Source organism: Globicephala melas, chromosome X, assembly GCF_963455315.2.
Source record: "Globicephala melas chromosome X, mGloMel1.2, whole genome shotgun sequence".
Lineage (NCBI taxonomy): Eukaryota > Metazoa > Chordata > Mammalia > Artiodactyla > Delphinidae > Globicephala > Globicephala melas.
In genome coordinates, this window is record NC_083335.1 from 23,714,877 (window position 1) to 23,727,920 (window position 13,044).

General features: G+C 39.7%; 1 protein-coding gene across 6 annotated transcripts in view; it reads right to left on the reverse strand.

The window, feature by feature from the left end:
• The window catches only part of STAG2 (STAG2 cohesin complex component), a 116,173-nt gene extending 103,712 nt beyond the window's left edge, over window positions 1–12,461 (reverse strand). For 3 of the 6 annotated variants that reach the window (XM_060292090.1, XM_060292091.1, XM_060292086.1), the window contains exon 1: window positions 12,242–12,461. The gene's annotated coding sequence lies outside the window, so the exon portion shown is untranslated. Of the gene's footprint in view, window positions 1–11,256; window positions 11,439–11,675; window positions 11,866–12,241 lie in introns of those variants that run through there. The other 3 variants (XM_060292087.2, XM_060292089.2, XM_060292088.2) reach the window with 3 other exon arrangements.
• Between the last annotated feature and the right edge of the window lie 583 nt (window positions 12,462–13,044).

A 13,044-nucleotide genomic window follows, 5' to 3' on the forward strand; every position in this document is an offset into this window, starting at 1 on the left:
CTGTAAACAGAAAACAATAGCAGTACCTACCTCAGAGAGTTGCTGGGAGGATAAAATGGCTTTATTTTTGAAATCACTTCTATTTCAGTGCCTAGCATATGGAGTTATATAGTATTATTAGTAAAAGTATAAAAGTAAAAAAAAGGAAATCATCATCAAAACAGTTCTACTTTACATGGAGAATTTTAGAAATTGTACAGATAGTGGAGATGGAAAAGCAACAGAAAAGGGTGCTGGAGAAAAATGAAAATCAAAACAGAACAGAAGAACATAAAAGTAGCATCATGATGTTATCTGGATTTAGACCAATTTACCTGATCAGATTTTGCTCCCGTTAGTATTACTGTCCTTTAGTAGGAACACTACTAGTGAGACATATGCCAACAATGCTTTGGATAACATTTTGTTTCATAGTTTATTTTATAAGAAGTTTAATTCCTTAAAATTAATTCAGATGTCACTTTACTGGGGATTAAAACAAATTCAATGTAACAAACTTTATCATCTTCCCCCACCCAACCCTCTTCTAGGTGTTATTTGATGCTTATTATAAAATACGAAACATATCACATCTAACTTCAGACTGAGAATAATTTATTCCCTATCAGCTCTTGGTAGAAAATAAGCCTTTCCCCTACCTAATTTCCAAAAGTTTTCTACTTTGAGAAGTCTAACTTCCTCAGTCTCATCAAGTTAGTATGCTTGCCCCCTCTTACTCTTCCCCCCCGCCAAAAGTTATCACTACACAAGTCTATAAATATCCCACTGGAAGGCAATGTATCACTGTGTAAAGAAGTGTGCTGGAATTAGGCAGAACTGGATTCAAAAGTAGGCTCTGCCACTAACTAGCTGAGTGAACGTGAGCAAGTCACTTAACTATTTTGAACCTCAGTAAATGAAAATACCACCAATTATCTCACATGGTTGTTTTAAGAAATAAAAATTAAATGTTAGGGAGCCTTGCTGTGTAGTAGATCCTATAAATGATATCCTGTAGATACACAAAGTTTATCATTAATGCAAAGCCAACTAGAGGAAACTAATTGACTACTTCTCTTCCAACATACAGGTCTTGAAGATGAGATATTAATAATGTAATTATAATGTAGGGTTACTTTCCTAGAAAACCTAAGGTTTTAATTACCATTTCAGAATCTGCATGATACATATTACACAATGAGACAAGAATTCAAAATCAGATAAAAACGTAATCCCTTGTCTGAAAAAGGTAAACTAGTTATAAGACATGAGTTTGGATATTCACCAATATTGTACATATAAACATTACATATTTATACACACAAATAATTATCTCTCATGTTAGGTTTGCTATTTTTTCTGCAGCAACCTGGATAACTGTTTCAGTCTAACTTCAAAGGTTTAGGAACTAATTCCCTACTAAACGATCTTTTCTAATATAATCCTGTATTGTCCAGATAATCCCTCTGAAATTTTTCAAGTATATTTAGAACACCCAAATATGAATCCAACCACTGAATATTCCTCAATGAATAGTAGCACTTTATGCATTGACATGTAACCAAAACTCAAAAAAGTACATATACTCAAACTGGAAAAATCCATTTGTCATTGACAAATTTGCTTTTCAAAAACATACCTTCAAGCTTCTACTTCCCTGCCAGCCATGGCTACCACCACTTCCTCAATTCTCCTGCCAGGAATAAAGTCTGAGGAATGTCTTTTGGCCTGAATGAGTGGTGGAAACAGGGAGGGACATATCCCAAAGGAAAAATATTATGGCTTTGCTAATATTTCCTACATTTTCTCTACTTCTTTAGCATAGAAGGGAAATTCTCAAAGGTTCATGTCCAACTATCTTTAATACTATTTCTTTAAATCACAAAAAAGGCCTTTTTTAGTAAGAGAATATTAAATGTGTTCTTTGTAGTAACATTCTAACCACCATAAAGTTTGCAAATTAGTTACAAGGCAGGAGATACATTGGTGAGTGTGGAAATATTCTTGCTTTTGAAAAGAGAAAAACGTTAGAAACCCAAGAAAAGAGAGTATCATACATCCCAGTCCTGAAATGGAAATACTACTTTAAATATACCAAACCTACATCATCATATGTATGTAGAGAATGAATTTAATGAATATCATATACTGCTACAAAGACATTTCAAGCTAACACTCCAACAAAGAATCCAAAGTCAAAAAGCAAAACACAAGCAGGGATAAATTTAAGTTCCTATTTAAACGCAAGCATTTACAACTTGAGGTAGAGAAAGACACACAAGAGTCCTATATAACAGAGTGATTGTTGATTGCCTCTTTTTCTTTTACACAGAAGCACAATATCACTTAGAAGGTCTCAACCTTTGGATAACAGTAACTGGTTACAGGGAATGATCATGGGCTTCTTTAACTTAGTTTATTAACAACCACCGAAGACTGAACTGAAGCATTGCAATGCTACATCAACAGTCCTTAATTGTTATTTTTCCCCAAAGCTTTTCAGAGTACTCCTTATTTTTAAATACTTGTCACTAATCTTAAATTAAGGACACTATCAAAACTGCATTGGGCTTCCCTGGTGGCGCAGTGGTTGAGAGTTCGCCTGCTGATGCAGGCAGCGCAGGTTCGTGCCCCGGTCCGGGAAGATACCGCATGCCGCGGAGCGGCTGGGCCCGTGAGCCATGGCCGCTGAGCCCGCGCGTCCGGAGCCTCTGCTCCGCAACGGGAGAGGCCACAACAGTGAGAGGCCCGCGTACCGCAAAAAAAATAAAAAATAATAAAAAAACTGCATTGATGGCTATTGGTTTTAGCTTAGTATTCTTTAATATACAGTAATCCCAGTACATAATGTTTCCAAAATGGGTTAGTTTTAACCCTTTTGGGGTGATAAAACTCAACTGACAACATTGACTGAGGGCAGAGACTATGTAGTTTACCACTGTATATCCCATCCCTGAAGGCACTTTAAGTACCAGCTGAAAAAACAACGAATGAACTCTTTTGAAAACTTGAATAAATGCAGTTATACATGTTGTACATTAATTTCACAGGGTTCTCACACCTCCACCCTATCCATGGGCCCCATATTAAAACCCAGCAATAGCTTTTTAAAAATACCAACTGCATTAATTTCTATAATAAATCAAATCCACAAAATAACCTTTTGTTTACCAGTCATTATGCAGCCCACAAATTCCTTCCTCTGGTCAGATATGCAGTCCCCACCTTCCAACTTCACGATGGCTTTAATGAACTAAACAAATGACTTTAAGAATTGAATAGACCTACTTAATAGCCTCTCAGTTGTTTATAAGATAGTGATGCCAACAAAACTTATAAAAGTGAACTAGCTAGCGGAAAAAAAAACAAATTCCTCAATGAAATATTAGAATAGCTAAGTATGAAGTCCTCTTAAGATCAGCTCTCTACTACTCACCCTCACTAAAAGAAAAAAGAGGGAAAAAAATCTTATTTTACAAAATAGTAAAATCTGTGATTATGCTGAAATCATTTCACCAAATGTTTAAATCATTTGGGGGGGGTGTGTACCACAAACAAACAGGCTGGGAATACAAAGCAGTTGCAAAAGTCACCAAAAATAAAAGACAACTATTAATTTTATGAAATGACACATCAATCTCCAAAAGACTTAATTTTCAAATTATGGTACAGAATCAGTTTAACTTCGAATAAGTCTCTAAACTAGACCTTTTTCTTTCTTTTCTAATACTACTTCTCCTTAGTCACAAAACTGTGTCTCTTTCAGCTTTCTTCTCAGAAGAAATTTTCCATCTAAGAGCCCCCATGAAATATCATACAATTCACATTTCCTCCTAAGAAACCCGTAAAGGGAGTCTAAACAATGTAAGGAAAACAAATACAGATGTAAACAGTAAAAGTAGTTATCATGGAGTTTTCTGTTTTTATTTAGGAGGACCTCACTCAGAGAAGTTGCTTTTCAACATTAAGACATCATCACTGAAGTCTTAAGAGTCACTTGAAAAAAGCCAACTGGAAATTCTACTGGGTTTTTAAAAACACTGTATCTTGTCTTTTACTGTCGACCCCATACCAATAAAAACTCCTCCAAAGAGTAAAAACAAACTCTAAGAATATGGCAGTGTAAAGTAATTTAAATCACGTTCATGCCCAAAGAAATCTCCATAGGGGTTTCGAATCTCTTCCTACCACTTACTAACTGGGCAAGTTACTTGGCCTCCTATGCTTTGGTTTTCTCTTCTAAAAAAGGGGTGGGAGTTGTTAATTAGGGTCATCATACATCCTAGTTACTCTGGGACAGTCCTAGTTTATACTGTTATCCTAGCATGCCATCCACTTAGTGCCCCCTTTCACTCTCAACAGTATCCTGGTTTGAACAAAAAATCATATGGTCATCCTACTTCAGAGGGTTATGAAGACTAAGTGAGCTAATACACATAAAGCATTTGTAATAGTGTCCGGCACACAGTAAGAGTACAGTTAGTGTTACCTATTGTTAATGTTAGTCACTGTCAAAGGCTTCTTATAAAAGGCTTTGAATAATATAATGAACAGAGCTCCTACAATATTCTTTTTTACAAATGAAATTATGCATTTAACTTCCCAAATTCAATATTCAATTATTTAAAACAACTAAGTAGCACTAACTGCTTGAAATCAACACTGACCAATTTATCCCACAGAAATGGCAGTATCAGCAACTGCATTCACTTTTTATCAAACGTTAAGTTTTAAGTAGAGGCTATATTAGGGTTACTGACAGGAAAGAAACCATGAAAAGCAAAACCTTGTTTGACATCAAACCAAGTCCCTTAATATTCTAGCAACTTTTCTCAACCAGTGTTCCTCATGTTATTAACCACAGAACTCAGAAAATGATTTGAGTGACAATTTCCTGAATTCTCCCAAGAACAGTACATAGCTAGTATCTTTCTAGATGCACTGGAGAGAAACTAATTTATTATATACAATGGATGCCTTGGGGCATAATTCTGTGGTAGAACACCAGTGGTATTCTTGGACTACAAAGGGGAAAATATGGATGAAAAGACTCAATATTGACTCTGGGTAGAAGACAGTATCACCTGGAAAAAATATTTCCTACAGAATAAAGCTTAAGGAAATGATTAACATAAAATATATAAATTTGACTCATGGCTGTGAAAAGCACTAATATTTTTGGTTTTACCCCATTTCCACTAATTTATCTTAGGCCAGCTACACGATATCTAGCATTCCTTCAGATTAGAAAAGTTCTAGTTATAGTTTATGAAAAGCAGGAAGGAGAAAGAGGAAAAGCAAAGAAAGCTGAAACCAAGATTCTGATCACTAATGAACCAAATAATCCAGGGCAGCAATATTAACTATTACCTGATAAAAAATAAGAACAAGAAATTTTAATTAAGTGAAAAGATGAACTAGAATAGAAAGTAGAAACAGATAAGGTACTAACACTTAGAAGAAAATATTTTTAAGGTACCATTAAATAACCAAAAAAACCCTACAGAACCAATCAGAGCAGTGAATTATAAGAGTCACCTAAATTCTCTTTTCAAATCACTCGATAAACATGCTGAATGATTGGGGAACTATTCTCAGACACACTTAGCTCCATTCTATATAGAGCTTAAATGACAAAAGAAAAAAAAATCAGTGAAACCACTCTATCTACCATAGTATGACCCCCCAAAAATTAAGAATACAATTCAACATATTATCCCATCTAAAACAAAAATATATATATATTATTCCACAAACTTTTGTATAATGAGCATACTCAAACAAACCTAAAGCTCAGATTTATTTCAACTATTTCAACTATTAGTATAAAACACAATTAGACCGTTCATCAGGCAGCAACTCATCTAACCCTACATTAAAAATCTGCATTAACCCTGTACTATACGTGAAAAAAATCTTCATTTTGTAACACTGAAAAGATACATGCTTTCAATGATAGATATCCCAAGACCTAACACAGTTAAGAGAAACTACTGAGTTTAACAAAAAAGTACAAAGGTTTTGAGGCCAGGCTAATATGCGTGTGAATTCAGACTGTCAATTATTATCATGTGACAAGTCATTTATTCTCTGAGAGCCTCAATTTCCCCATCTGTAAAATGACAACCATCTATCTTGCAAGGTAGCAGAGAAGTTTAAACAATACATGTTAAAACACACAGTGTACAGTATTGGCATTTAAAAGTCACTCAAATGGCAACTAAATTAAGAGTTTCTTAGAATATCTCAGGATTCAACAAGTTATAGGTCAAATCCCATTAAAACAAATGTTATTCATGCAAAAGTGTAAATAGGACCTGCTTTTTCCCCCCTAACAACATTCAACAGAATTTAAACAATATATATATATTTATTGCGATCACAAGCTGTTTATATTTACCAGTGTTTGGGTGTTCCTGAAGAATTTAAAGGGATACAGTAGGGAGCCAATCGCAAAGATTGAACAATATATTTTTATAAAGGAATTTTACCTTTGAGGTCTACATTAGATTATCCAGAGTTTACAGAAATCGCTCTAGTTTGTCTCATCAAGCCTAGTCGTGTATTTTCCAATTAAAATAAAAAAGAACAGATCATCAACATTATTCACCCTCCCCTCATTTGGGGGAGAGGATGGGGCTTAAAACAATTTCAATAATCTCTAGACTAGACCAACCATATGTAAAGATTTGTTTTCTTCTGGCTAGTAGCAAAGATAGAACTATAGCAAGCATACATTAAAAATACAGTTCAGAAAAAAAAATACAGTTCAGGTAGCAGATTACCATAGCTGCTAAAGAGATGTAGTTTTTTTTTTAAATGCACATATACAAAAATTAAGACTCCACCAAGCAACACCACTCACACTGACAAAATATAAAATTTGGTTAAATTAAATACAAAGCAGGCAACTCAGGAGACTGAAAAATATCAAGCTGACAATTTTGTTTTCTCATGTATCTTTGGCAAAGAGAACACGCAATAACCACCACTCATGATATCCAGAGATATCAGAAAATTATTATACAGGAGCAGTACTGAACCACAAATTAAAAGTCCTAAATATGTATCAAATGTAGAAATTACACAAATAAAATACATGTAAAGAACTCTTAAAATAATCTGTATCTTTAAAGTTTCTTCTTTACTCTCTGATAATTAACGGTGTTTCAATATATACTGACACCCATAGATAACTGGGACTATCCCTTGCCTTTGCTATGCTCCCCAACTCCCAAAATAGGTATAGGATAGAGCTCCACTACACAGTAAACTGTTGGGTTCAAGTCTTCGAATAATCTAATAGCGAAGTCAAAGTACTAACACAAGACCAGTGTTTTTTTAACATGTGAGACAAAAAAGTCACATTAAAGATATGAACCTTATCCCATTGAGGTGTAATAGATCATTGCGTCCATCTACTGTAAATTTTAAGCTCGAAAGTTAACTTGCAGCATCAAAAACTGAAGTCTTCCATCTATTATAAAGAACCCAAAGAAGAATATGCTATTCACTGTTTACTCCCTTCCCACACATAATTGTGGGTGGCATCAGTTAAACATGCAGAGTATTAAGCATTACTAAACTGTCCAAGGTGTATATTCACATCTAACCCTATATTCCCAAAGGGTAGTTAGAGCCTGAGCCTGTCCCCCACCCCAACCCACCCATTTTAATTCACAGGTTCTCAGGAGACCACCACCGTCATTAAGGTTCAAAAAGAAAACAATGAAAAAATAATGTATAATTTAATTTCATTAAAATCTTGAGTACTTGGGCTTTAAAAAAAAAAAACCTAACTAAATAGACTTCAAAGTTACCAAACTCATAGTTTGTTGCTTTAGTAGTTTAGCTCTTGCCTCACAATAAAATAAATCTGAAGTCACAATCCTCAACATTTAAGATTATTCGCATATAAGAGTTCAAAATACATAATCTGTCTTCTCTTAACATCCTTCTAAAGCTAAAGTGATGAATACGAAATATACAAACAGACTAATATTAACAATTACGAAATGTCTGTCCCCAGCCTAGGGTGGAATTTTTGCTTTAATAATGATTAGGGATCACACTTCGCCAAATACAGAAGTTAAATATCCATTATTTTCGGTTCCCTTTAAAACTTTGACGTATGTTCAGAAATACATCTTATAGGGTGAAAAAACCTGCCACTGAACAACACAAAATTGCAGAAAATAAGGCACTTAACTTCAAATGATCTACAAATTCTTTGTAGGAGCAATTTACAAATACACTAATTAAGGAGACTGAAGGTTTTAATGGCATCGCATTTTTACTTTACTGTTGATGGGTATTGGTCAGATGTTCTTAATATAAAACATTAAAATATTTTACATATCAACCTTTAACTATTTATGGCATCAGATGGTTAAAAGTGGGGGGAGGGGAGCTTTAACTCATTTTGTATGTAAACATTCATTTTCAGATCAATTTTTTAAAAAACCACCCCACCGCCACTGCCCGTCTCTGATACCTTAGGATGCTATAGTTATTTCACAGTGGGAAAGATCAGGTAAGAAGTAGATTTCTTTTCCAATCCTCTTCTCTACCCATTCATTAAACACCAAATACTGAAACTGAATTCAACTCCTACCTCGATCTTCTTACCAGGAATGCTCCCTAGGGCACCCGAATCCCTTCCACTGTCATTTATTCCAACTGCCAAAGCCCCTCCTATTAATAGTAAATCCCTTTCATACTGACTCACTGGAACTCCAACTTAATGAAATAGACACCAAGCAGAATTTACAAAATTTGCTAATGGAATTTTCCTATTTTCAAAGGATTAAAAAAGAAACAAAGTAGAGCACGTTCAGACTAAGTTACAAACATTTAAAGTTCAACCAATTTATAACCATTTATCTTGCTTATTCTATACTGGTTCAATTTAAATATTTTTTGAGTTTGTAAGTCAGACATTGTGTAATTACTTATACACAAGGCCAAGTTTCCCAGGCAAATAATATGTAAATATAAACTTAAGTCATTACACCAAAATTGCAAGACAATCTGAATTTTTTTCTTCCAAATTTTTTGTTTAAGTATGGAAACATTCAAGTACACGCTAAAGTAGAGAGAATAGTACAATGAGCTCTCCTGTACTCATCACCCAGCTACAATCATCAACTCAAGGCCACTTTTGTTTCATCTCTACCTCCCACCTCTCCCCCAATTATCTTCAGAAAAGAATTAAAAGGAAGACACTGTGCTCAGTATGTACAGAGAAAAATCCAAAGATAAAAAAGTATCAAAGACTAGCAAGAAGTCAAGAATCTAACAATGTAACTGTACAGCCACCCTATACAATTACTTGTTAGGTGGTAAATTTTTTTTAAGAATTCGGATTTTTTTTAAACAGGGAAATACCCATCTTTAAGAATCTGATAAAGCCAATAAGATCCCAAGGACATATTTAAAATTACGTCTAAAAGGGTAAATAAGAATGTGATGAAAATGAACTTAAACATTTACAATTAGCTTGCATTCACGTAGCACCTTGGCTCAAAACTAAAAAAAAAGACTATTTAACATAATGTGTCATAAAATTACAGTTCAAGCACTTGAAAGACCGCTGAACACTTACGCCTTAACTGGTCCTTCTGATTCCTAATTATAGATTGATATCAATGTAGGAAAAAAAACAGGCATTTTAACGTAAGTGGTTTAAAATGTTCAGAATTACCCCACCGTTCACTGGAAAATATATGAAATCAAGTCTAAACTACCTGAATTGTATGTCATTAAAGAGAAATGTATCCACCTTCCAGGCCGATTTTTTTTAATAAGTTCACATATACCCTTAAACGCAACGCGCTAGGCTACAGATAGAATTAGGAGACCGCCTCCTGCTTTTGCTCCTAACCAATACGCAGAGAGAGAAGGTTGGCAGGAAAGTGCTGCGAGGACAGTAACAAACACCAGCAGCTCCCGAGCAGGCCCTGCTAGAGCCAGGAATGACGCACTTCGGTAACCCGACTCTTTCTCCCCTCCACCCCCGCCCCCAGCAGCGGTGCTGACACCGCCAACAGCCCGGAGTAGGAAAAAAGACAACAGAAAAAAGGCAGAGGTTGGACCGCACCAGGTTTCATCAAGAAACCTCGATTATTCCTCTTTCGACACTAACCACTAGGACTAAACAGGAAAAGAAGCTTCGTGCTTAAGCAAGTCCCATCATGGTGGTTTAAGAGTCACTAAATTAAGCTGATAATGAGCCCAATCCACAGAGACAAATACAGGGTGTGGCTGCCGTGAAATACGGCGGTCCGTGGGAGAAAAGGGGTATGGAATTTACACTCCAGTGTGAGGGGAAGATGGGGCTCTACGGTGGGGGGGGAGGGCGGCCCGCGCATTTTAAGGAACCATTTCAAACCAACACGAGCTCTTCGTTTACTTAAATCTAATCCTACACATCAAAAGTTTCTAATAGATATATCACGTAAACTGTAAATAACCATTTAATCAAACACCATGACCCTCAATTAACAAACTACATCCAAGAGAAAGGGGGGGGCGGTAGGCAACAACATATAAAACATTTCTAGGCCACAGAAGAGAAAGTCTCATAAACCAGATGAAACTACTAATGCAATATTATAAATTAAAGCTGAACACTGCAGCACGAAAAATCACACGATAAAACCCATTACAGTTCATGATTAAAAATAAAATGGCATATACACCAAGGGGGAGCGGAAACTAAATGTCGAAAGTACAGCGGTTTATAAAAAAACTAAAGGCAAAACAAGACATTCTCGCGACGGGGGAAAAAAAGGGCAGAAATCAACAATACGTTTACGAATGTAGGCCAGAAGAAAATGAGAACGGGGCTCAAAGTTTTGCGGAACTACTTGATGCTGTTTCCCACACCTTCTCTCTCCCATGGCCCATCCGACCCTTTCCGTCCTAAAATCGCCGTCCACAGATCACCGGGTACGTGAGAGAAGAAAAAAGAAAGTCGACCCCAAGCAAGAATAAAAGTGTGGAGGGAAAAAGCAGAAGCTGCCTACCTGGGGCAAGGATCAGCTCAGTTCGTGCCTTGAGAAAGACAGTGCGGGTGGGGGTGGGAACGAAAAGCAGCACTAAAACTAAAACAAAAGTGGCGCCAAAACCCCCCAACAAACAGCCTTCCACTCCCGCCCTTCCCCCCTCCTCCCATGCCAAGCAGGCAGGGCCCCCTTCGGGGCAAGGTCTGCACGCGGGGGCCAACACCGCCAGACCCCAACCTATTCAGAAAATTGTTGCCCGAAGAAAACTGACCGAAGTCGGGCCTCGGAAGGGATGGAGAGATCGATGCCAATCGCTTTCCCCGGCAGTTCCCCCACCACGCGCTGGAGATGATGGGGCGGGGGAGAAGCAGAGGGGCCCGTCACATGAATGTTGTTCCCTCTCTAGGAAGGGAGGAAGAGAGGGAGGGAGAGGAGGGAGGGAGGAAAGGAAGGAGGGGAAGGGAGAAGGGAGGGGGCACGAGGGAGGGGTGTGATCAGAGTAGATTTTCCCTCGCCTCCCTCGGTCCGAGGCCCAAATATACACAAGCGAGCCTCCTCGCCTCCCCTCCCCCCTAGGTTCCCAGCACCACCATTTTGCTCTCTTCCTTCCCCTCGCCGCGATGCCGCGCTCTCCCCCACCCCAACCGCGGCCGCCCGGCCTTCCCCACTACGGCTCGCACCCCACCCCACCTCCAGTTCGGGCTCTCCCAGGCTTAAGAGCCTGCCGGAGAAAAGGCACCTAAATCTAACACTACACCGAGAAGCAGAGCCTCCATCTTGCGCTGCTCCGCGTTCTCCATTTTGGGCCACCCATGGGGGGGGGGGTCTCCGTAGAGGCCCCGAGGGAGAGTGGGGCGAGGGAAGGAAGAGAAAACCTTCAGCGAGGGTAGTCGAAAAGAAGAGTCCTGCGGTAGAAAGCCACTCTAGGAGTAGGAGGTAGGGAGGAAGGGGGGCTGGAAGTTCTTGGTAGTGCTGAGGGAGCCACTTGGGGGAAGAGGGGAGAAAGAAGGGCTGGGGGTTACGCGGGGACGAGGAGGCTTCTCCCCGCCTTCACTTGACCGCCCGCTCCACGGCGGGCCCCGCTGGAGGCAAAGGAAGAAGAGAGGAAATTAAACGGCAAGAGTGCCCAGTGTCTTTCCCTCCCAACTCCTCTCTCGCGCCCTGTTTCAACCACACGCGCCTCACGGTGGGCCCCGCGCCCTCCGGGTGCCCCTCCAAACTTCTAGAAGCTTCGCCTCCGCCATTTTATAACTTACCTCCCCCCTCAGCGTATACAGAGGCAGCAACGAGACTGTTCGCCTCCCCCACTCCTCCTTCTTTCTTTCTCAGGCCGGGGGCTTCTTCACCCCTGGGCTGGTACAAGATATTTTTCCCTTCCTCTTCTTTACACCCTCGAATTCTACTCAGGGACGGAAGCTCCCGCGGTTCTAGAGCGGTGGGGGGTTTTGAAAGTGGCGGTCGGATCCGGCGGGTTTTTTTTTTTCTCTCTCTCTCTCTCTCTCTCTTTTTTTTTTTTTTTTTTTTTTTTTTTTTTTTTTTGGTGGCGCTTCGGGATTGTTTGGGGTGTTCGCTCTTCGGCGACTTGGAGGCGAATGGAACGCGCAGGCGCCATCTGTCGGCCGCGAACCCGCGCCCGGCTCCCGTTGGGAGGGAGCGTCATCTAGCGGCAAAGAGTCGCCACTGCAACGCCTGGCCCCCTGCCCTCCCACCCAGCATCCTCCTCCCAATCTCCAGCCAATCGGGGCCGACTGCCTCCCGGGTTCAGCGTCTCCGACGCCGCCTCCCAACGAGGCGCCCGCAGGGGCGCGCCGCCGAGTGGGGTAAACAAGGTGGCGTGCCCGCGCCTGACTTACTCATTCGTTTAGCAGCGCTTCCGCCGCGCAGCCGGGCGCGCCGCGTTTCCTCTTTCTTTATTGGGGAGGGGGGGTCGAGGGGAGGGCGGTAGGAATGTCCGGAGGAGCCCCCGTGCTGTGGGAAATCGGAAACTGGGCTCGCTGGGGACTCGTGCTCCGGGCCTCTCCGCCCCCCGCGCAGCCCGAGGTGGCAGCCTAGTCGGGCA